The sequence below is a fragment of the Tachypleus tridentatus genome, chromosome 13 (assembly GCF_004210375.1).
Source record: "Tachypleus tridentatus isolate NWPU-2018 chromosome 13, ASM421037v1, whole genome shotgun sequence".
Taxonomy (NCBI): Eukaryota; Metazoa; Arthropoda; class Merostomata; order Xiphosura; family Limulidae; genus Tachypleus; species Tachypleus tridentatus.
In genome coordinates, this window is record NC_134837.1 from 97896470 (window position 1) to 97918078 (window position 21609).

The 21609-nt window shown below is 30.8% G+C and overlaps 9 non-coding genes across 9 annotated transcripts; all 9 read right to left on the minus strand.

The window, feature by feature from the left end:
- Positions 1 to 16: 16 nt before the first annotated feature.
- Positions 17 to 88, minus strand: TRNAP-AGG (transfer RNA proline (anticodon AGG)). The gene has a single exon. It is a non-coding gene; the product is annotated as a tRNA-Pro (tRNA).
- A 1834-nt stretch (positions 89 to 1922) lies between these two features.
- TRNAP-AGG (transfer RNA proline (anticodon AGG)) lies at positions 1923 to 1994 on the minus strand. The gene has a single exon. It is a non-coding gene; the product is annotated as a tRNA-Pro (tRNA).
- A 1832-nt stretch (positions 1995 to 3826) lies between these two features.
- Positions 3827 to 3898, minus strand: TRNAP-AGG (transfer RNA proline (anticodon AGG)). The gene has a single exon. It is a non-coding gene; the product is annotated as a tRNA-Pro (tRNA).
- A 1829-nt stretch (positions 3899 to 5727) lies between these two features.
- TRNAP-AGG (transfer RNA proline (anticodon AGG)) lies at positions 5728 to 5799 on the minus strand. The gene has a single exon. It is a non-coding gene; the product is annotated as a tRNA-Pro (tRNA).
- A 1828-nt stretch (positions 5800 to 7627) lies between these two features.
- TRNAP-AGG (transfer RNA proline (anticodon AGG)) lies at positions 7628 to 7699 on the minus strand. Its single transcript has one exon. It is a non-coding gene; the product is annotated as a tRNA-Pro (tRNA).
- Positions 7700 to 9526: 1827 nt separating this feature from the next.
- TRNAP-AGG (transfer RNA proline (anticodon AGG)) lies at positions 9527 to 9598 on the minus strand. The gene has a single exon. It is a non-coding gene; the product is annotated as a tRNA-Pro (tRNA).
- Positions 9599 to 15239: 5641 nt separating this feature from the next.
- On the minus strand, positions 15240 to 15311 carry TRNAP-AGG (transfer RNA proline (anticodon AGG)). Its single transcript has one exon. It is a non-coding gene; the product is annotated as a tRNA-Pro (tRNA).
- A 3732-nt stretch (positions 15312 to 19043) lies between these two features.
- On the minus strand, positions 19044 to 19115 carry TRNAP-AGG (transfer RNA proline (anticodon AGG)). The gene has a single exon. It is a non-coding gene; the product is annotated as a tRNA-Pro (tRNA).
- A 1830-nt stretch (positions 19116 to 20945) lies between these two features.
- On the minus strand, positions 20946 to 21017 carry TRNAP-AGG (transfer RNA proline (anticodon AGG)). Its single transcript has one exon. It is a non-coding gene; the product is annotated as a tRNA-Pro (tRNA).
- Positions 21018 to 21609: the final 592 nt, after the last annotated feature.

The following is a 21609-nucleotide window of genomic DNA, read 5'->3' on the forward strand; positions in this document are numbered from 1 at the left end:
AATTTAAAATTCAACTCGGCTCGTCCGGGATTTCAACCCGGGACCTCTCGCACCCTAAGCGAGAATCATACCCCTAGACCAACGAGCCGTGACAAGTGTTTAAAGATAGGGTAAATTATTCTATGACTGATATTGTTCTTCCGAAATTCAAATTGTATTGTCATATAAAATCAGATGGTGGACTATCATTTCCAATAAGTTTCGTCCTTCCACGTCTAATTAAATCATTGTACTCAAATTATTATAATATCAATTTTACAGAGTTCTTACGTAATGACGTAAAAGACTAATGCAGAAAAATTATGATAAGAAAACATCGATTTACTTCACAAATGTTGATGCATATACGGAATTGTCAATGAGTTGTACTTCTTCAATAAATATTCAATGTCGGAATCACAAAGAGACCCATAACAACTTCTACAAAACAGCACCGAATAACGGTTTCTTATAATATTAGAAACTTATTCTCAAACATTTTTGCAACAAGTTGTTCAAATTTTAGCATTAAATAAAATATAGCTTCAGTATATATTTGGTTGTTATATTCTAAAACTATCTCTAAGCTGTTTAGGTTTGTTCACTCTTATTATTTTTATATCGTGGAAATATTTTCTAAAGTTAATGTCGAATAAATCATGTTTCTTTTAATAACTTATGGCGTGGAAAAGTCAAAATTAATATAATTTTTGTTTACGATTAGTATTAGAACACTTCCCTAAAATATGTGACTGTTTTATTTTAAAACATTTCATTCTGCTTCTAATATATTAGAAAAATATCAATTATTATTTGGTAAAGAGATATTGATATTTCATCGACTTTTACTACTACCATACTAGAAGAAGCAATTTATTTTCGATCAATGACCGCTTTCAAAAGTCGTTTCTCTTTAAAAACTACCAATTTTACATATTCGTAGTTAGGAACTCGAAAAAATACTTTCAAAATGTATAACTTACTTTTACCTAAAGGTATTTAATTATTCCTTGTAAAATATCTCGAAAATACCTTGGAATATTATATTAGGAATGGATAAGAATGACTCAAAAAGAACAAATTTTCATTTACTGTTTACCACGTCAGCTGTCTTCAGACGTCTCAATTTCATAGGAACTATGTCATGTTTTTTGCATTTGTTTGTTAACTTTTTGATCACGTTGTACTTACAATGAAGAGGCAGTAAATTTAGAGTTCACATTCAACCTGTATCTTAATATCTCTAACACGTGTAAGCTATCCTTAGTCGTTGTTTGTTTGAGTGTTTCGAATAAAAGTTGTAGGTTTTCTTCTGATTGCCATTTCTTGTAATGACGATATGTTATAGAGAAGCTCAAACAGTAGAACGGGTAAAACAGTACAAACATTTTACGGGGTGAAAATGACAAAAAGATGTTTAAATTTTCGAGAATATATATACCCCTGAAGTTTTTTTAATGTCGATTTTAATCTGAGTAATAATTTAACCTAGTGGCACAAATTCATTTTTGAGAAAGATGTGAAATGAAATATTTGACCGAAATGTATACTTGAATTTATATTTTTCCACACTAATTTATTTCTATATGAAAAACTCTAGAACAAACGCACTCGTTTAAAGAAATACAGTACCTCTCCACTCCATCATACCATTACTAAATGTACCGTTCTTGACAGAAATTGTGTCATGAATCTTTTGAACCTTTCGTTTCTGCTCAGAAAGCCTCCGTGATGTCGTAGAATAGAAATTAATTAAATTTGGAAACAGTTCATTCACTACCACCTTTATAAAACCAGGAATATACAACATAAATTTTCCTGACCATACTTTCCCAAACATAAAGTTGCAAGAGTCAATACAAGTGTCTCAAAGCAAGCCTCGTGTCTCTTCTCTGAGAGTACGCAAGTCACTAATACCGAGGAAGACAATTTAAAATTCAAATGGGCTCGTCCGGGATTTCAACCCGGGACCTCTCGCACCCTAAGCGAGAATCATACCCCTAGACCAACGAGCCGTGACAAGTGTTTAAAGATAGGGTAAATTATTCTATGACTGATATTGTTCTTCCGAAATTCAAATTGTATTGTCATATAAAATCAGATGGTGGACTATCATTTCCAATAAGTTTCGTCCTTCCACGTCTAATTAAATCATTGTACTCAAATTATTATTATATCAATTTTACAGAGTTCTTACGTAATGACGTAAAAGACTAATGCAGAAAAATTATGATAAGAAAACATCGATTTACTTCACAAATGTTGATGCATATACGGAATTGTCAATGAGTTGTACTTCTTCAATAAATATTCAATGTCGGAATCACAAAGAGACCCATAACAACTTCTACAAAACAGCACCGAATAACGGTTTCTTACATTATTAGAAACTTATTCTCAAACATTTTTGCAACAAGATGTTCAAATTTTAGCATTAAATAAAATATAGCTTCAGTATATATTTGGTTGTTATATTCTAAAACTATCTCTAAGCTGTTTAGGTTTCTTCACTCTTATTATTTTTATATCGTGAAAATATTTTCTAAAGGTAATGTCGAATAAATCATGTTTTTTTTAATAACTTATGGCGTGGAAAAGTCAAAATTAATATAATTTTTGTTTACGATTAGTATCAGAACACTTCCCTAAAATATGTGACTGTTTTATTTTAAAACATTTCATTCTGCTTCTAATATATTAGAAAAATATCAATTATTATTTGGTAAAGAGATATTGATATTTCATCGACTTTTACTACTACCATACTAGAAGAAGCAATTTATTTTCGATCAATGACCGCTTTCAAAAGTCGTTTCTCTTTAAAAACTACCAATTTTACATATTCGTAGTTAGGAACTCGAAAAAATATTTTCAAAATGTATAACTTACTTTTACCTAAAGGTATTTAATTATTCATTGTAAAATATCTCGAAAATACCTTGGAATATTATATTAGGAATGGATAAGAATGACTCAAAAAGAACAAATTTTCATTTACTGTTTACCACGTCAGCTGTCTTCAGACGTCTCAATTTCATAGGAACTATGTCATGTTTGCATTTGTTTGTTAACTTTTTGATCACGTTGTACTTACAATGAAGAGGCAGTAAATTTAGAGTTCACATTCAACCTGTATCTTAATATCTCTAACACTTGTAAGCTATCCTTAGTCGTTGATTGTTTGAGTGTTTCGAATAAAAGTTGTAGGTTTTCTTCTGATTGCCATTTCTTGTAATGACGATATGTTATAGAGAAGCTCAAACAGTAGAACGGGTAAAACAGTACAAACATTTTACGGGGTGAAAATGACAAAAAAGATGTTTAAATTTTCGAGAATATATATACCCCTGAAGTTTTTTTAATGTCGATTTTAATCTGAGTAATAATTTAACCTAGTGGCACAAATTCATTTTTGAGAAAGATGTGAAATGAAATATTTGACCGAAATGTATACTTGAATTTATATTTTTCCACACTAATTTATTTCTATATGAAAAACTCTAGAACAAACGCACTCGTTTAAAGAAATACAGTACCTCTCCACTCCATCATACCATTACTAAATGTACCGTTCTTGACAGAAATTGTGTCATGAATCTTTTGAACCTTTCGTTTCTGCTCAGAAAGCCTCCGTGATGTCGTAGAATAGAAATTAATTAAATTTGGAAACAGTTCATTCACTACCACCTTTATAAAACCAGGAATATACAACATAAATTTTCCTGACCATACTTTCCCAAACATAAAGTTGCAAGAGTCAATACAAGTGTCTCAAAGCAAGCCTCGTGTCTCTTCTCTGAGAGTACGCAAGTCACTAATACCGAGGAAGACAATTTAAAATTCAAATGGGCTCGTCCGGGATTTCAACCCGGGACCTCTCGCACCCTAAGCGAGAATCATACCCCTAGACCAACGAGCCGTGACAAGTGTTTAAAGATAGGGTAAATTATTCTATGACTGATATTGTTCTTCCGAAATTCAAATTGTATTGTCATATAAAATCAGATGGTGGACTATCATTTCCAATAAGTTTCGTCCTTCCACGTCTAATTAAATCATTGTACTCAAATTATTATTATATCAATTTTACAGAGTTCTTACGTAATGACGTAAAAGACTAATGCAGAAAAATTATGATAAGAAAACATCGATTTACTTCACAAATGTTGATGCATATACGGAATTGTCAATGAGTTGTACTTCTTCAATAAATATTCAATGTCGGAATCACAAAGAGACCCATAACAACTTCTACAAAACAGCACCGAATAACGGTTTCTTATATTATTAGAAACTTATTCTCAAACATTTTTGCAACAAGTTGTTCAAATTTTAGCATTAAATAAAATATAGCTTCAGTATATATTTGGTTGTTATATTCTAAAACTATCTCTAAGCTGTTTAGGTTTGTTCACTCTTATTATTTTTATATCGTGAAAATATTTTCTAAAGGTAATGTCGAATAAATCATGTTTCTTTTAATAACTTATGGCGTGGAAAAGTCAAAATTAATATAATTTTTGTTTACGATTAGTATCAGAACACTTCCCTAAAATATGTGACTGTTTTATTTTAAAACATTTCATTCTGCTTCTAATATATTAGAAAAATATCAATTATTATTTGGTAAAGAGATATTGATATTTCATCGACTTTACTACTACCATACTAGAAGAAGCAATTTATTTTCGATCAATGACCGCTTTCAAAAGTCGTTTCTCTTTAAAAACTACCAATTTTACATATTCGTAGTTAGGAACTCGAAAAAATACTTTCAAAATGTATAACTTACTTTTACCTAAAGGTATTTAATTATTCATTGTAAAATATCTCGAAAATACCTTGGAATATTATATTAGGAATGGATAAGAATGACTCAAAAGAACAAATTTTCATTTACTGTTTACCACGTCAGCTGTCTTCAGACGTCTCAATTTCATAGGAACTATGTCATGTTTGCATTTGTTTGTTAACTTTTTGATCACGTTGTACTTACAATGAAGAGGCAGTAAATTTAGAGTTCACATTCAACCTGTATCTTAATATCTCTAACACGTGTAAGCTATCCTTAGTCGTTGTTTGTTTGAGTGTTTCGAATAAAAGTTGTAGGTTTTCTTCTGATTGCCATTTCTTGTAATGACGATATGTTATAGAGAAGCTCAAACAGTAGAACGGGTAAAACAGTACAAACATTTTACGGGGTGAAAATGACAAAAAGATGTTTAAATTTTCGAGAATATATATACCCCTGAAGTTTTTTTAATGTCGATTTTAATCTGAGTAATAATTTAACCTAGTGGCACAAATTCATTTTTGAGAAAGATGTGAAATGAAATATTTGACCGAAATGTATACTTGAATTTATATTTTTCCACACTAATTTATTTCTATATGAAAAACTCTAGAACAAACGCACTCGTTTAAAGAAATACAGTACCTCTCCACTCCATCATACCATTACTAAATGTACCGTTCTTGACAGAAATTGTGTCATGAATCTTTTGAACCTTTCGTTTCTGCTCAGAAAGCCTCCGTGATGTCGTAGAATAGAAATTAATTAAATTTGGAAACAGTTCATTCACTACCACCTTTATAAAACCAGGAATATACAACATAAATTTTCCTGACCATACTTTCCCAAACATAAAGTTGCAAGAGTCAATACAAGTGTCTCAAAGCAAGCCTCGTGTCTCTTCTCTGAGAGTACGCAAGTCACTAATACCGAGAAAGACAATTTAAAATTCAAATGGGCTCGTCCGGGATTTCAACCCGGGACCTCTCGCACCCTAAGCGAGAATCATACCCCTAGACCAACGAGCCGTGACAAGTGTTTAAAGATAGGGTAAATTATTCTATGACTGATATTGTTCTTCCGAAATTCAAATTGTATTGTCATATAAAATCAGATGGTGGACTATCATTTCCAATAAGTTTCGTCCTTCCACGTCTAATTAAATCATTGTACTCAAATTATTATTATATCAATTTTACAGAGTTCTTACGTAATGACGTAAAAGACTAATGCAGAAAAATTATGATAAGAAAACATCGATTTACTTCACAAATGTTGATGCATATACGGAATTGTCAATGAGTTGTACTTCTTCAATAAATATTCAATGTCGGAATCACAAAGAGACCCATAACAACTTCTACAAAACAGCACCGAATAACGGTTTCTTATAATATTAGAAACTTATTCTCAAACATTTTTGCAACAAGTTGTTCAAATTTTAGCATTAAATAAAATATAGCTTCAGTATATATTTGGTTGTTATATTCTAAAACTATCTCTAAGCTGTTTAGGTTTGTTCACTCTTATTATTTTTATATCGTGGAAATATTTTCTAAAGTTAATGTCGAATAAATCATGTTTCTTTTAATAACTTATGGCGTGGAAAAGTCAAAATTAATATAATTTTGTTTACGATTAGTATCAGAACACTTCCCTAAAATATGTGACTGTTTTATTTTAAAACATTTCATTCTGCTTCTAATATATTGAAAAATATCAATTATTATTTGGTAAAGAGATATTGATATTTCATCGACTTTTACTACTACCATACTAGAAGAAGCAATTTATTTTCGATCAATGACCGCTTTCAAAAGTCGTTTCTCTTTAAAAACTACCAATTTTACATATTCGTAGTTAGGAACTCGAAAAAATACTTTCAAAATGTATAACTTACTTTTACCTAAAGGTATTTAATTATTCCTTGTAAAATATCTCGAAAATACCTTGGAATATTATATTAGGAATGGATAAGAATGACTCAAAAGAACAAATTTTCATTTACTGTTTACCACGTCAGCTGTCTTCAGACGTCTCAATTTCATAGGAACTATGTCATGTTTGCATTTGTTTGTTAACTTTTTGATCACGTTGTACTTACAATGAAGAGGCAGTAAATTTAGAGTTCACATTCAATTTGTATCTTAATATCTCTAACACGTGTAAGCTATCCTTAGTCGTTGTTTGTTTGAGTGTTTCGAATAAAAGTTGTAGGTTTTCTTCTGATTGCCATTTCTTGTAATGACGATATGTTATAGAGAAGCTCAAACAGTAGAACGGGTAAAACAGTACAAACATTTTACGGGGTGAAAATGACAAAAAGATGTTTAAATTTTCGAGAATATATATACCCCTGAAGTTTTTTTAATGTCGATTTTAATCTGAGTAATAATTTAACCTAGTGGCACAAATTCATTTTTGAGAAAGATGTGAAATGAAATATTTGACCGAAATGTATACTTGAATTTATATTTTTCCACACTAATTTATTTCTATATGAAAAACTCTAGAACAAACGCACTCGTTTAAAGAAATACAGTACCTCTCCACTCCATCATACCATTACTAAATGTACCGTTCTTGACAGAAATTGTGTCATGAATCTTTTGAACCTTTCGTTTCTGCTCAGAAAGCCTCCGTGATGTCGTAGAATAGAAATTAATTAAATTTGGAAACAGTTCATTCACTCCCACCTTTATAAAACCAGGAATATACAACATAAATTTTCCTCACCATACTTTCCCAAACATAAAGTTGCAAGAGTCAATACAAGTGTCTCAAAGCAAGCCTCGTGTCTCTTCTCTGAGAGTACGCAAGTCACTAATACCGAGAAAGACAATTTAAAATTCAAATGGGCTCGTCCGGGATTTCAACCCGGGACCTCTCGCACCCTAAGCGAGAATCATACCCCTAGACCAACGAGCCGTGACAAGTGTTTAAAGATAGGGTAAATTATTCTATGACTGATATTGTTCTTCCGAAATTCAAATTGTATTGTCATATAAAATCAGATGGTGGACTATCATTTCCAATAAGTTTCGTCCTTCCACGTCTAATTAAATCATTGTACTCAAATTATTATTATATCAATTTTACAGAGTTCTTACGTAATGACGTAAAAGACTAATGCAGAAAAATTATGATAAGAAAACATCGATTTACTTCACAAATGTTGATGCATATACGGAATTGTCAATGAGTTGTACTTCTTCAATAAATATTCAATGTCGGAATCACAAAGAGACCCATAACAACTTCTACAAAACAGCACCGAATAACGGTTTCTTATAATATTAGAAACTTATTCTCAAACATTTTTGCAACAAGTTGTTCAAATTTTAGCATTAAATAAAATATAGCTTCAGTATATATTTGGTTGTTATATTCTAAAACTATCTCTAAGCTGTTTAGGTTTGTTCACTCTTATTATTTTTATATCGTGGAAATATTTTCTAAAGTTAATGTCGAATAAATCATGTTTCTTTTAATAACTTATGGCGTGGAAAAGTCAAAATTAATATAATTTTTTTTTACGATTAGTATCAGAACACTTCCCTAAAATATGTGACTGTTTTATTTTAAAACATTTCATTCTGCTTCTAATATATTGCAAAAATATCAATTATTATTTGGTAAAGAGATATTGATATTTCATCGACTTTTACTACCATACTAGAAGAAGCAATTTATTTTCGATCAATGACCGCTTTCAAAAGTCGTTTCTCTTTAAAAACTACCAATTTTACATATTCGTAGTTAGGAACTCGAAAAAATACTTTCAAAATGTATAACTTACTTTTACCTAAAGGTATTTAATTATTCCTTGTAAAATATCTCGAAAATACCTTGGAATATTATATTAGGAATGGATAAGAATGACTCAAAAGAACAAATTTTCATTTACTGTTTACCACGTCAGCTGTCTTCAGACGTCTCAATTTCATAGGAACTATGTCATGTTTGCATTTGTTTGTTAACTTTTTGATCACGTTGTACTTACAATGAAGAGGCAGTAAATTTAGAGTTCACATTCAACCTGTATCTTAATATCTCTAACACGTGTAAGCTATCCTTAGTCGTTGTTTGTTTGAGTGTTTCGAATAAAAGTTGTAGGTTTTCTTCTGATTGCCATTTCTTGTAATGACGATATGTTATAGAGAAGCTCAAACAGTAGAACGGGTAAAACAGTACAAACATTTTACGGGGTGAAAATGACAAAAAGATGTTTAAATTTTCGAGAATATATATACCCCTGAAGTTTTTTTAATGTCGATTTTAATCTGAGTAATAATTTAACCTAGTGGCACAAATTCATTTTTGAGAAAGATGTGAAATGAAATATTTGACCGAAATGTATACTTGAATTTATATTTTTCCACACTAATTTATTTCTATATGAAAAACTCTAGAACAAACGCACTCGTTTAAAGAAATACAGTACCTCTCCACTCCATCATACCATTACTAAATGTACCGTTCTTGACAGAAATTGTGTCATGAATCTTTTGAACCTTTCGTTTCTGCTCAGAAAGCCTCCGTGATGTCGTAGAATAGAAATTAATTAAATTTGGAAACAGTTCATTCACTCCCACCTTTATAAAACCAGGAATATACAACATAAATTTTCCTCACCATACTTTCCCAAACATAAAGTTGCAAGAGTCAATACAAGTGTCTCAAAGCAAGCCTCGTGTCTCTTCTCTGAGAGTACGCAAGTCACTAATACCGAGAAAGACAATTTAAAATTCAAATGGGCTCGTCCGGGATTTCAACCCGGGACCTCTCGCACCCTAAGCGAGAATCATACCCCTAGACCAACGAGCCGTGACAAGTGTTTAAAGATAGGGTAAATTATTCTATGACTGATATTGTTCTTCCGAAATTCAAATTGTATTGTCATATAAAATCAGATGGTGGACTATCATTTCCAATAAGTTTCGTCCTTCCACGTCTAATTAAATCATTGTACTCAAATTATTATTATATCAATTTTACAGAGTTCTTACGTAATGACGTAAAAGACTAATGCAGAAAAATTATGATAAGAAAACATCGATTTACTTCACAAATGTTGATGCATATACGGAATTGTCAATGAGTTGTACTTCTTCAATAAATATTCAATGTCGGAATCACAAAGAGACCCATAACAACTTCTACAAAACAGCACCGAATAACGGTTTCTTATAATATTAGAAACTTATTCTCAAACATTTTTTGCAACAAGTTGTTCAAATTTTAGCATTAAATAAAATATAGCTTCAGTATATATTTGGTTGTTATATTCTAAAACTATCTCTAAGCTGTTTAGGTTTGTTCACTCTTATTATTTTTATATCGTGGAAATATTTTCTAAAGTTAATGTCGAATAAATCATGTTTCTTTTAATAACTTATGGCGTGGAAAAGTCAAAATTAATATAATTTTTGTTTACGATTAGTATCAGAACACTTCCCTAAAATATGTGACTGTTTTATTTCAAAACATTTCATTCTGCTACTAATATATTGCAAAAATATCAATTATTATTTGGTAAAGAGATATTGATATTTCATCGACTTTTACTACTACCATACTAGAAGAAGCAATTTATTTTCGATCAATGACCGCTTTCAAAAGTCGTTTCTCTTTAAAAACTACCAATTTTACATATTCTTAGTTAGGAACTCGAAAAAAATACTTTCAAAATGTATAACTTACTTTTACCTAAAGTTATTTAATTATTCCTTGTGAAATATCTCGAAAATACCTTGGAATATTATATTAGGAATGGATAAGAATGACTCAAAAAGAACAAATTTTCATTTACTGTTTACCACGTCAGCTGTCTTCAGACGTCTCAATTTCATAGGAACTATGTCATGTTTGCATTTGTTTGTTAACTTTTTGATCACGTTGTACTTACAATGAAGAGGCAGTAAATTTAGAGTTCACATTCAACCTGTATCTTAATATCTCTAACACGTGTAAGCTATCCTTAGTCGTTGTTTGTTTGAGTGTTTCGAATAAAAGTTGTAGGTTTTCTTCTGATTGCCATTTCTTGTAATGACGATATGTTATAGAGAAGCTCAAACAGTAGAACGGGTAAAACAGTACAAACATTTTACGGGGTGAAAATGACAAAAAGATGTTTAAATTTTCGAGAATATATATACCCCTGAAGTTTTTTTAATGTCGATTTTAATCTGAGTAATAATTTAACCTAGTGGCACAAATTCATTTTTGAGAAAGATGTGAAATGAAATATTTGACCGAAATGTATACTTGAATTTATATTTTTCCACACTAATTTATTTCTATATGAAAAACTCTAGAACAAACGCACTCGTTTAAAGAAATACAGTACCTCTCCACTCCATCATACCATTACTAAATGTACCGTTCTTGACAGAAATTGTGTCATGAATCTTTTGAACCTTTCGTTTCTGCTCAGAAAGCCTCCGTGATGTCGTAGAATAGAAATTAATTAAATTTGGAAACAGTTCATTCACTCCCACCTTTATAAAACCAGGAATATACAACATAAATTTTCCTCACCATACTTTCCCAAACATAAAGTTGCAAGAGTCAATACAAGTGTCTCAAAGCAAGCCTCGTGTCTCTTCTCTGAGAGTACGCAAGTCACTAATACCGAGAAAGACAATTTAAAATTCAAATGGGCTCGTCCGGGATTTCAACCGGGACCTCTCGCACCCTAAGCGAGAATCATACCCCTAGACCAACGAGCCGTGACAAGTGTTTAAAGATAGGGTAAATTATTCTATGACTGATATTGTTCTTCCGAAATTCAAATTGTATTGTCATATAAAATCAGATGGTGGACTATCATTTCCAATAAGTTTCGTCCTTCCACGTCTAATTAAATCATTGTACTCAAATTATTATTATATCAATTTTACAGAGTTCTTACGTAATGACGTAAAAGACTAATGCAGAAAAATTATGATAAGAAAACATCGATTTACTTCACAAATGTTGATGCATATACGGAATTGTCAATGAGTTGTACTTCTTCAATAAATATTCAATGTCGGAATCACAAAGAGACCCATAACAACTTCTACAAAACAGCACCGAATAACGGTTTCTTATAATATTAGAAACTTATTCTCAAACATTTTTGCAACAAGTTGTTCAAATTTTAGCATTAAATAAAATATAGCTTCAGTATATATTTGGTTGTTATATTCTAAAACTATCTCTAAGCTGTTTAGGTTTGTTCACTCTTATTATTTTTATATCGTGGAAATATTTTCTAAAGTTAATGTCGAATAAATCATGTTTCTTTTAATAACTTATGGCGTGGAAAAGTCAAAATTAATATAATTTTTTTTACGATTAGTATCAGAACACTTCCCTAAAATATGTGACTGTTTTATTTCAAAACATTTCATTCTGCTACTAATATATTGCAAAAATATCAATTATTATTTGGTAAAGAGATATTGATATTTCATCGACTTTTACTACTACCATACTAGAAGAAGCAATTTATTTTCGATCAATGACCGCTTTCAAAAGTCGTTTCTCTTTAAAAACTACCAATTTTACATATTCGTAGTTAGGAACTCGAAAAAATACTTTCAAAATGTATAACTTACTTTTACCTAAAGGTATTTAATTATTCCTTGTAAAATATCTCGAAAATACCTTGGAATATTATATTAGGAATGGATAAGAATGACTCAAAAGAACAAATTTTCATTTACTGTTTACCACGTCAGCTGTCTTCAGACGTCTCAATTTCATAGGAACTATGTCATGTTTGCATTTGTTTGTTAACTTTTTGATCACGTTGTACTTACAATGAAGAGGCAGTAAATTTAGAGTTCACATTCAATCTTGTTCATCTGTATCTTAATATCTCTAACACGTGTAAGCTATCCTTAGTCGTTGTTTGTTTGAGTGTTTCGAATAAAAGTTGTAGGTTTTCTTCTGATTGCCATTTCTTGTAATGACGATATGTTATAGAGAAGCTCAAACAGTAGAACGGGTAAAACAGTACAAACATTTTACGGGGTGAAAATGACAAAAAGATGTTTAAATTTTCGAGAATATATATACCCCTGAAGTTTTTTTAATGTCGATTTTAATCTGAGTAATAATTTAACCTAGTGGCACAAATTCATTTTGAGAAAGATGTGAAATGAAATATTTGACCGAAATGTATACTTGAATTTATATTTTTCCACACTAATTTATTTCTATATGAAAAACTCTAGAACAAACGAACTCGTTTAAAGAAATACAGTACATCTCCACTCCATCATACCATTACTAAATGTACCGTTCTTGACAGAAATTGTGTCATGAATCTTTTGAACCTTTCGTTTCTGCTCAGAAAGCCTCCGTGATGTCGTAGAATAGAAATTAATTAAATTTGGAAACAGTTCATTCACTCCCACCTTTATAAAACCAGGAATATACAACATAAATTTTCCTCACCATACTTTCCCAAACATAAAGTTGCAAGAGTCAATACAAGTGTCTCAAAGCAAGCCTCGTGTCTCTTCTCTGAGAGTACGCAAGTCACTAATACCGAGAAAGACAATTTAAAATTCAAATGGGCTCGTCCGGGATTTCAACCGGGACCTCTCGCACCCTAAGCGAGAATCATACCCCTAGACCAACGAGCCGTGACAAGTGTTTAAAGATAGGGTAAATTATTCTATGACTGATATTGTTCTTCCGAAATTCAAATTGTATTGTCATATAAAATCAGATGGTGGACTATCATTTCCAATAAGTTTCGTCCTTCCACGTCTAATTAAATCATTGTACTCAAATTATTATTATATCAATTTTACAGAGTTCTTACGTAATGACGTAAAAGACTAATGCAGAAAAATTATGATAAGAAAACATCGATTTACTTCACAAATGTTGATGCATATACGGAATTGTCAATGAGTTGTACTTCTTCAATAAATATTCAATGTCGGAATCACAAAGAGACCCATAACAACTTCTACAAAACAGCACCGAATAACGGTTTCTTATAATATTAGAAACTTATTCTCAAACATTTTTGCAACAAGTTGTTCAAATTTTAGCATTAAATAAAATATAGCTTCAGTATATATTTGGTTGTTATATTCTAAAACTATCTCTAAGCTGTTTAGGTTTGTTCACTCTTATTATTTTTATATCGTGGAAATATTTTCTAAAGTTAATGTCGAATAAATCATGTTTCTTTTAATAACTTATGGCGTGGAAAATTCAAAATTAATATAATTTTTTTTACGATTAGTATCAGAACACTTCCCTAAAATATGTGACTGTTTTATTTCAAAACATTTCATTCTGCTACTAATATATTGCAAAAATATCAATTATTATTTGGTAAAGAGATATTGATATTTCATCGACTTTTACTACTACCATACTAGAAGAAGCAATTTATTTTCGATCAATGACCGCTTTCAAAAGTCGTTTCTCTTTAAAAACTACCAATTTTACATATTCGTAGTTAGGAACTCGAAAAAATACTTTCAAAATGTATAACTTACTTTTACCTAAAGGTATTTAATTATTCCTTGTAAAATATCTCGAAAATACCTTGGAATATTATATTAGGAATGGATAAGAATGACTCAAAAGAACAAATTTTCATTTACTGTTTACCACGTCAGCTGTCTTCAGACGTCTCAATTTCATAGGAACTATGTCATGTTTGCATTTGTTTGTTAACTTTTTGATCACGTTGTACTTACAATGAAGAGGCAGTAAATTTAGAGTTCACATTCAACCTGTATCTTAATATCTCTAACACGTGTAAGCTATCCTTAGTCGTTGTTTGTTTGAGTGTTTCGAATAAAAGTTGTAGGTTTTCTTCTGATTGCCATTTCTTGTAATGACGATATGTTATAGAGAAGCTCAAACAGTAGAACGGGTAAAACAGTACAAACATTTTACGGGGTGAAAATGACAAAAAGATGTTTAAATTTTCGAGAATATATATACCCCTGAAGTTTTTTTAATGTCGATTTTAATCTGAGTAATAATTTAACCTAGTGGCACAAATTCATTTTTGAGAAAGATGTGAAATGAAATATTTGACCGAAATGTATACTTGAATTTATATTTTTCCACACTAATTTATTTCTATATGAAAAACTCTAGAACAAACGCACTCGTTTAAAGAAATACAGTACCTCTCCACTCCATCATACCATTACTAAATGTACCGTTCTTGACAGAAATTGTGTCATGAATCTTTTGAACCTTTCGTTTCTGCTCAGAAAGCCTCCGTGATGTCGTAGAATAGAAATTAATTAAATTTGGAAACAGTTCATTCACTCCCACCTTTATAAAACCAGGAATATACAACATAAATTTTCCTCACCATACTTTCCCAAACATAAAGTTGCAAGAGTCAATACAAGTGTCTCAAAGCAAGCCTCGTGTCTCTTCTCTGAGAGTACGCAAGTCACTAATACCGAGAAAGACAATTTAAAATTCAAATGGGCTCGTCCGGGATTTCAACCCGGGACCTCTCGCACCCTAAGCGAGAATCATACCCCTAGACCAACGAGCCGTGACAAGTGTTTAAAGATAGGGTAAATTATTCTATGACTGATATTGTTCTTCCGAAATTCAAATTGTATTGTCATATAAAATCAGATGGTGGACTATCATTTCCAATAAGTTTCGTCCTTCCACGTCTAATTAAATCATTGTACTCAAATTATTATTATATCAATTTTACAGAGTTCTTACGTAATGACGTAAAAGACTAATGCAGAAAAATTATGATAAGAAAACATCGATTTACTTCACAAATGTTGATGCATATACGGAATTGTCAATGAGTTGTACTTCTTCAATAAATATTCAATGTCGGAATCACAAAGAGACCCATAACAACTTCTACAAAACAGCACCGAATAACGGTTTCTTATAATATTAGAAACTTATTCTCAAACATTTTTGCAACAAGTTGTTCAAATTTTAGCATTAAATAAAATATAGCTTCAGTATATATTTGGTTGTTATATTCTAAAACTATCTCTAAGCTGTTTAGGTTTGTTCACTCTTATTATTTTTATATCGTGGAAATATTTTCTAAAGTTAATGTCGAATAAATCATGTTTCTTTTAATAACTTATGGCGTGGAAAATTCAAAATTAATATAATTTTTTTTACGATTGGTATCAGAACACTTCCCTAAAATATGTGACTGTTTTATTTCAAAACATTTCATTCTGCTACTAATATATTGCAAAAATATCAATTATTATTTGGTAAAGAGATATTGATATTTCATCGACTTTTACTACTACCATACTAGAAGAAGCAATTTATTTTCGATCAATGACCGCTTTCAAAAGTCGTTTCTCTTTAAAAACTACCAATTTTACATATTCGTAGTTAGGAACTCGAAAAAATACTTTCAAAATGTATAACTTACTTTTACCTAAAGGTATTTAATTATTCCTTGTAAAATATCTCGAAAATACCTTGGAATATTATATTAGGAATGGATAAGAATGACTCAAAAGAACAAATTTTCATTTACTGTTTACCACGTCAGCTGTCTTCAGACGTCTCAATTTCATAGGAACTATGTCATGTTTGCATTTGTTTGTTAACTTTTTGATCACGTTGTACTTACAATGAAGAGGCAGTAAATTTAGAGTTCACATTCAATTTGTATCTTAATATCTCTAACACGTGTAAGCTATCCTTAGTCGTTGTTTGTTTGAGTGTTTCGAATAAAAGTTGTAGGTTTTCTTCTGATTGCCATTTCTTGTAATGACGATATGTTATAGAGAAGCTCAAACAGTAGAACGGGTAAAACAGTACAAACATTTTACGGGGTGAAAATGACAAAAAGATGTTTAAATTTTCGAGAATATATATACCCCTGAAGTTTTTTTAATGTCGATTTTAATCTGAGTAATAATTTAACCTAGTGGCACAAATTCATTTTTGAGAAAGATGTGAAATGAAATATTTGACCGAAATGTATACTTGAATTTATATTTTTCCACACTAATTTATTTCTATATGAAAAACTCTAGAACAAACGAACTCGTTTAAAGAAATACAGTTCCTCTTTACTCCATCATACCATTACTAAATGTACCGTTCTTGACAGAAATTGTGTCATGAATCTTTTGAACCTTTCGTTTCTGCTCAGAAAGCCTCCGTGATGTCGTAGAATAGAAATTAATTAAATTTGGAAACAGTTCATTCACTCCCACCTTTATAAAACCAGGAATATACAACATAAATTTTCCTCACCATACTTTCCCAAACATAAAGTTGCAAGAGTCAATACAAGTGTCTCAAAGCAAGCCTCGTGTCTCTTCTCTGAGAGTACGCAAGTCACTAATACCGAGAAAGACAATTTAAAATTCAAATGGGCTCGTCCGGGATTTCAACCAGGGACCTCTCGCACCCTAAGCGAGAATCATACCCCTAGACCAACGAGCCGTGACAAGTGTTTAAAGATAGGGTAAATTATTCTATGACTGATATTGTTCTTCCGAAATTCAAATTGTATTGTCATATAAAATCAGATGGTGGACTATCATTTCCAATAAGTTTCGTCCTTCCACGTCTAATTAAATCATTGTACTCAAATTATTATTATATCAATTTTACAGAGTTCTTACGTAATGACGTAAAAGACTAATGCAGAAAAATTATGATAAGAAAACATCGATTTACTTCACAAATGTTGATGCATATACGGAATTGTCAATGAGTTGTACTTCTTCAATAAATATTCAATGTCGGAATCACAAAGAGACCCATAACAACTTCTACAAAACAGCACCGAATAACGGTTTCTTATAATATTAGAAACTTATTCTCAAACATTTTTGCAACAAGTTGTTCAAATTTTAGCATTAAATAAAATATAGCTTCAGTATATATTTGGTTGTTATATTCTAAAACTATCTCTAAGCTGTTTAGGTTTGTTCACTCTTATTATTTTTATATCGTGGAAATATTTTCTAAAGTTAATGTCGAATAAATCATGTTTCTTTTAATAACTTATGGCGTGGAAAATTCAAAATTAATATAATTTTTTTTTACGATTGGTATCAGAACACTTCCCTAAAATATGTGACTGTTTTATTTCAAAACATTTCATTCTGCTACTAATATATTGCAAAAATATCAATTATTATTTGGTAAAGAGATATTGATATTTCATCGACTTTTACTACTACCATACTAGAAGAAGCAATTTATTTTCGATCAATGACCGCTTTCAAAAGTCGTTTCTCTTTAAAAACTACCAATTTTACATATTCGTAGTTAGGAACTCGAAAAAATACTTTCAAAATGTATAACTTACTTTTACCTAAAGGTATTTAATTATTCCTTGTAAAATATCTCGAAAATACCTTGGAATATTATATTAGGAATGGATAAGAATGACTCAAAAAGAACAAATTTTCATTTACTGTTTACCACGTCAGCTGTCTTCAGACGTCTCAATTTCATAGGAACTATGTCATGTTTGCATTTGTTTGTTAACTTTTTGATCACGTTGTACTTACAATGAAGAGGCAGTAAATTTAGAGTTCACATTCAATTTGTATCTTAATATCTCTAACACGTGTAAGCTATCCTTAGTCGTTGTTTGTTTGAGTGTTTCGAATAAAAGTTGTAGGTTTTCTTCTGATTGCCATTTCTTGTAATGACGATATGTTATAGAGAAGCTCAAACAGTAGAACGGGTAAAACAGTACAAACATTTTACGGGGTGAAAATGACAAAAAGATGTTTAAATTTTCGAGAATATATATACCCCTGAAGTTTTTTTAATGTCGATTTTAATCTGAGTAATAATTTAACCTAGTGGCACAAATTCATTTTTGAGAAAGATGTGAAATGAAATATTTGACCGAAATGTATACTTGAATTTATATTTTTCCACACTAATTTATTTCTATATGAAAAACTCTAGAACAAACGAACTCGTTTAAAGAAATACAGTACATCTCCACTCCATCATACCATTACTAAATGTACCGTTCTTGACAGAAATTGTGTCATGAATCTTTTGAACCTTTCGTTTCTGCTCAGAAAGCCTCCGTGATGTCGTAGAATAGAAATTAATTAAATTTGGAAACAGTTCATTCACTCCCACCTTTATAAAACCAGGAATATACAACATAAATTTTCCTCACCATACTTTCCCAAACATAAAGTTGCAAGAGTCAATACAAGTGTCTCAAAGCAAGCCTCGTGTCTCTTCTCTGAGAGTACGCAAGTCACTAATACCGAGAAAGACAATTTAAAATTCAAATGGGCTCGTCCGGGATTTCAACCCGGGACCTCTCGCACCCTAAGCGAGAATCATACCCCTAGACCAACGAGCCGTGACAAGTGTTTAAAGATAGGGTAAATTATTCTATGACTGATATTGTTCTTCCGAAATTCAAATTGTATTGTCATATAAAATCAGATGGTGGACTATCATTTCCAATAAGTTTCGTCCTTCCTCGTCTAATTAAATCATTGTACTCAAATTATTATTATATCAATTTTACAGAGTTCTTACGTAATGACGTAAAAGACTAATGCAGAAAAATTATGATAAGAAAACATCGATTTACTTCACAAATGTTGATGCATGTACGGAATTGTCAATGAGTTCTACTTCTTCAATAAATATTCAATGTCGGAATCACAAAGAGACCCATAACAACTTCTACAAAACAGCACCGAATAACGGTTTCTTATAATATTAGAAACTTATTCTCAAACATTTTTGCAACAAGTTGTTCAAATTTTAGCATTAAATAAAATATAGCTTCAGTATATATTTGGTTGTTATATTCTAAAACTATCTCTAAGCTGTTTAGGTTTGTTCACTCTTATTATTTTTATATCGTGGAAATATTTTCTAAAGTTAATGTCGAATAAATCATGTTTCTTTTAATAACTTATGGCGTGGAAAATTCAAAATTAATATAATTTTTTTTACGATTGGTATCAGAACACTTCCCTAAAATATGTGACTGTTTTATTTCAAAACATTTCATTCTGCTACTAATATATTGCAAAAATATCAATTATTATTTGGTAAAGAGATATTGATATTTCATCGACTTTTACTACTACCATACTAGAAGAAGCAATTTATTTTCGATCAATGACCGCTTTCAAAAGTCGTTTCTCTTTAAAAACTACCAATTTTACATATTCGTAGTTAGGAACTCGAAAAAATACTTTCAAAATGTATAACTTACTTTTACCTAAAGGTATTTAATTATTCCTTGTAAAATATCTCGAAAATACCTTGGAATATTATATTAGGAATGGATAAGAATGACTCAAAAAGAACAAATTTTCATTTACTGTTTACCACGTCAGCTGTCTTCAGACGTCTCAATTTCATAGGAACTATGTCATGTTTGCATTTGTTTGTTAACTTTTTGATCACGTTGTACTTACAATGAAGAGGCAGTAAATTTAGAGTTCACATTCAATTTGTATCTTAATATCTCTAACACGTGTAAGCTATCCTTAGTCGTTGTTTGTTTGAGTGTTTCGAATAAAAGTTGTAGGTTTTCTTCTGATTGCCATTTCTTGTAATGACGATATGTTATAGAGAAGCTCAAACAGTAGAACGGGTAAAACAGTACAAACATTTTACGGGGTGAAAATGACAAAAAGATGTTTAAATTTTCGAGAATATATATACCCCTGAAGTTTTTTTAATGTCGATTTTAATCTGAGTAATAATTTAACCTAGTGGCACAAATTCATTTTTGAGAAAGATGTGAAATGAAATATTTGACCGAAATGTATACTTGAATTTATATTTTTCCACACTAATTTATTTCTATATGAAAAACTCTAGAACAAACGAACTCGTTTAAAGAAATACAGTACCTCTCCACTCCATCATACCATTACTAAATGTACCGTTCTTGACAGAAATTGTGTCATGAATCTTTTGAACCTTTCGTTTCTGCTCAGAAAGCCTCCGTGATGTCGTAGAATAGAAATTAATTAAATTTGGAAACAGTTCATTCACTCCCACCTTTATAAAACCAGGAATATACAACATAAATTTTCCTGACCATACTTTCCCAAACATAAAGTTGCAAGAGTCAATACAAGTGTCTCAAAGCAAGCCTCGTGTCTCTTCTCTGAGAGTACGCAAGTCACTAATACCGAGAAAGACAATTTAAAATTCAAATGGGCTCGTCCGGGATTTCAACCCGGGACCTCTCGCACCCTAAGCGAGAATCATACCCCTAGACCAACGAGCCGTGACAAGTGTTTAAAGATAGGGTAAATTATTCTATGACTGATATTGTTCTTCCGAAATTCAAATTGTATTGTCATATAAAATCAGATGGTGGACTATCATTTCCAATAAGTTTCGTCCTTCCTCGTCTAATTAAATCATTGTACTCAAATTATTATTATATCAATTTTACAGAGTTCTTACGTAATGACGTAAAAGACTAATGCAGAAAAATTATGATAAGAAAACATCGATTTACTTCACAAATGTTGATGCATGTACGGAATTGTCAATGAGTTCTACTTCTTCAATAAATATTCAATGTCGGAATCACAAAGAGACCCATAACAACTTCTACAAAACAGCACCGAATAACGGTTTCTTATAATATTAGAAACTTATTCTCAAACATTTTTGCAACAAGTTGTTCAAATTTTAGCATTAAATAAAATATAGCTTCAGTATATATTTGGTTGTTATATTCTAAAACTATCTCTAAGCTGTTTAGGTTTGTTCACTCTTATTATTTTTATATCGTGGAAATATTTTCTAAAGTTAATGTCGAATAAATCATGTTTCTTTTAATAACTTATGGCGTGGAAAATTCAAAATTA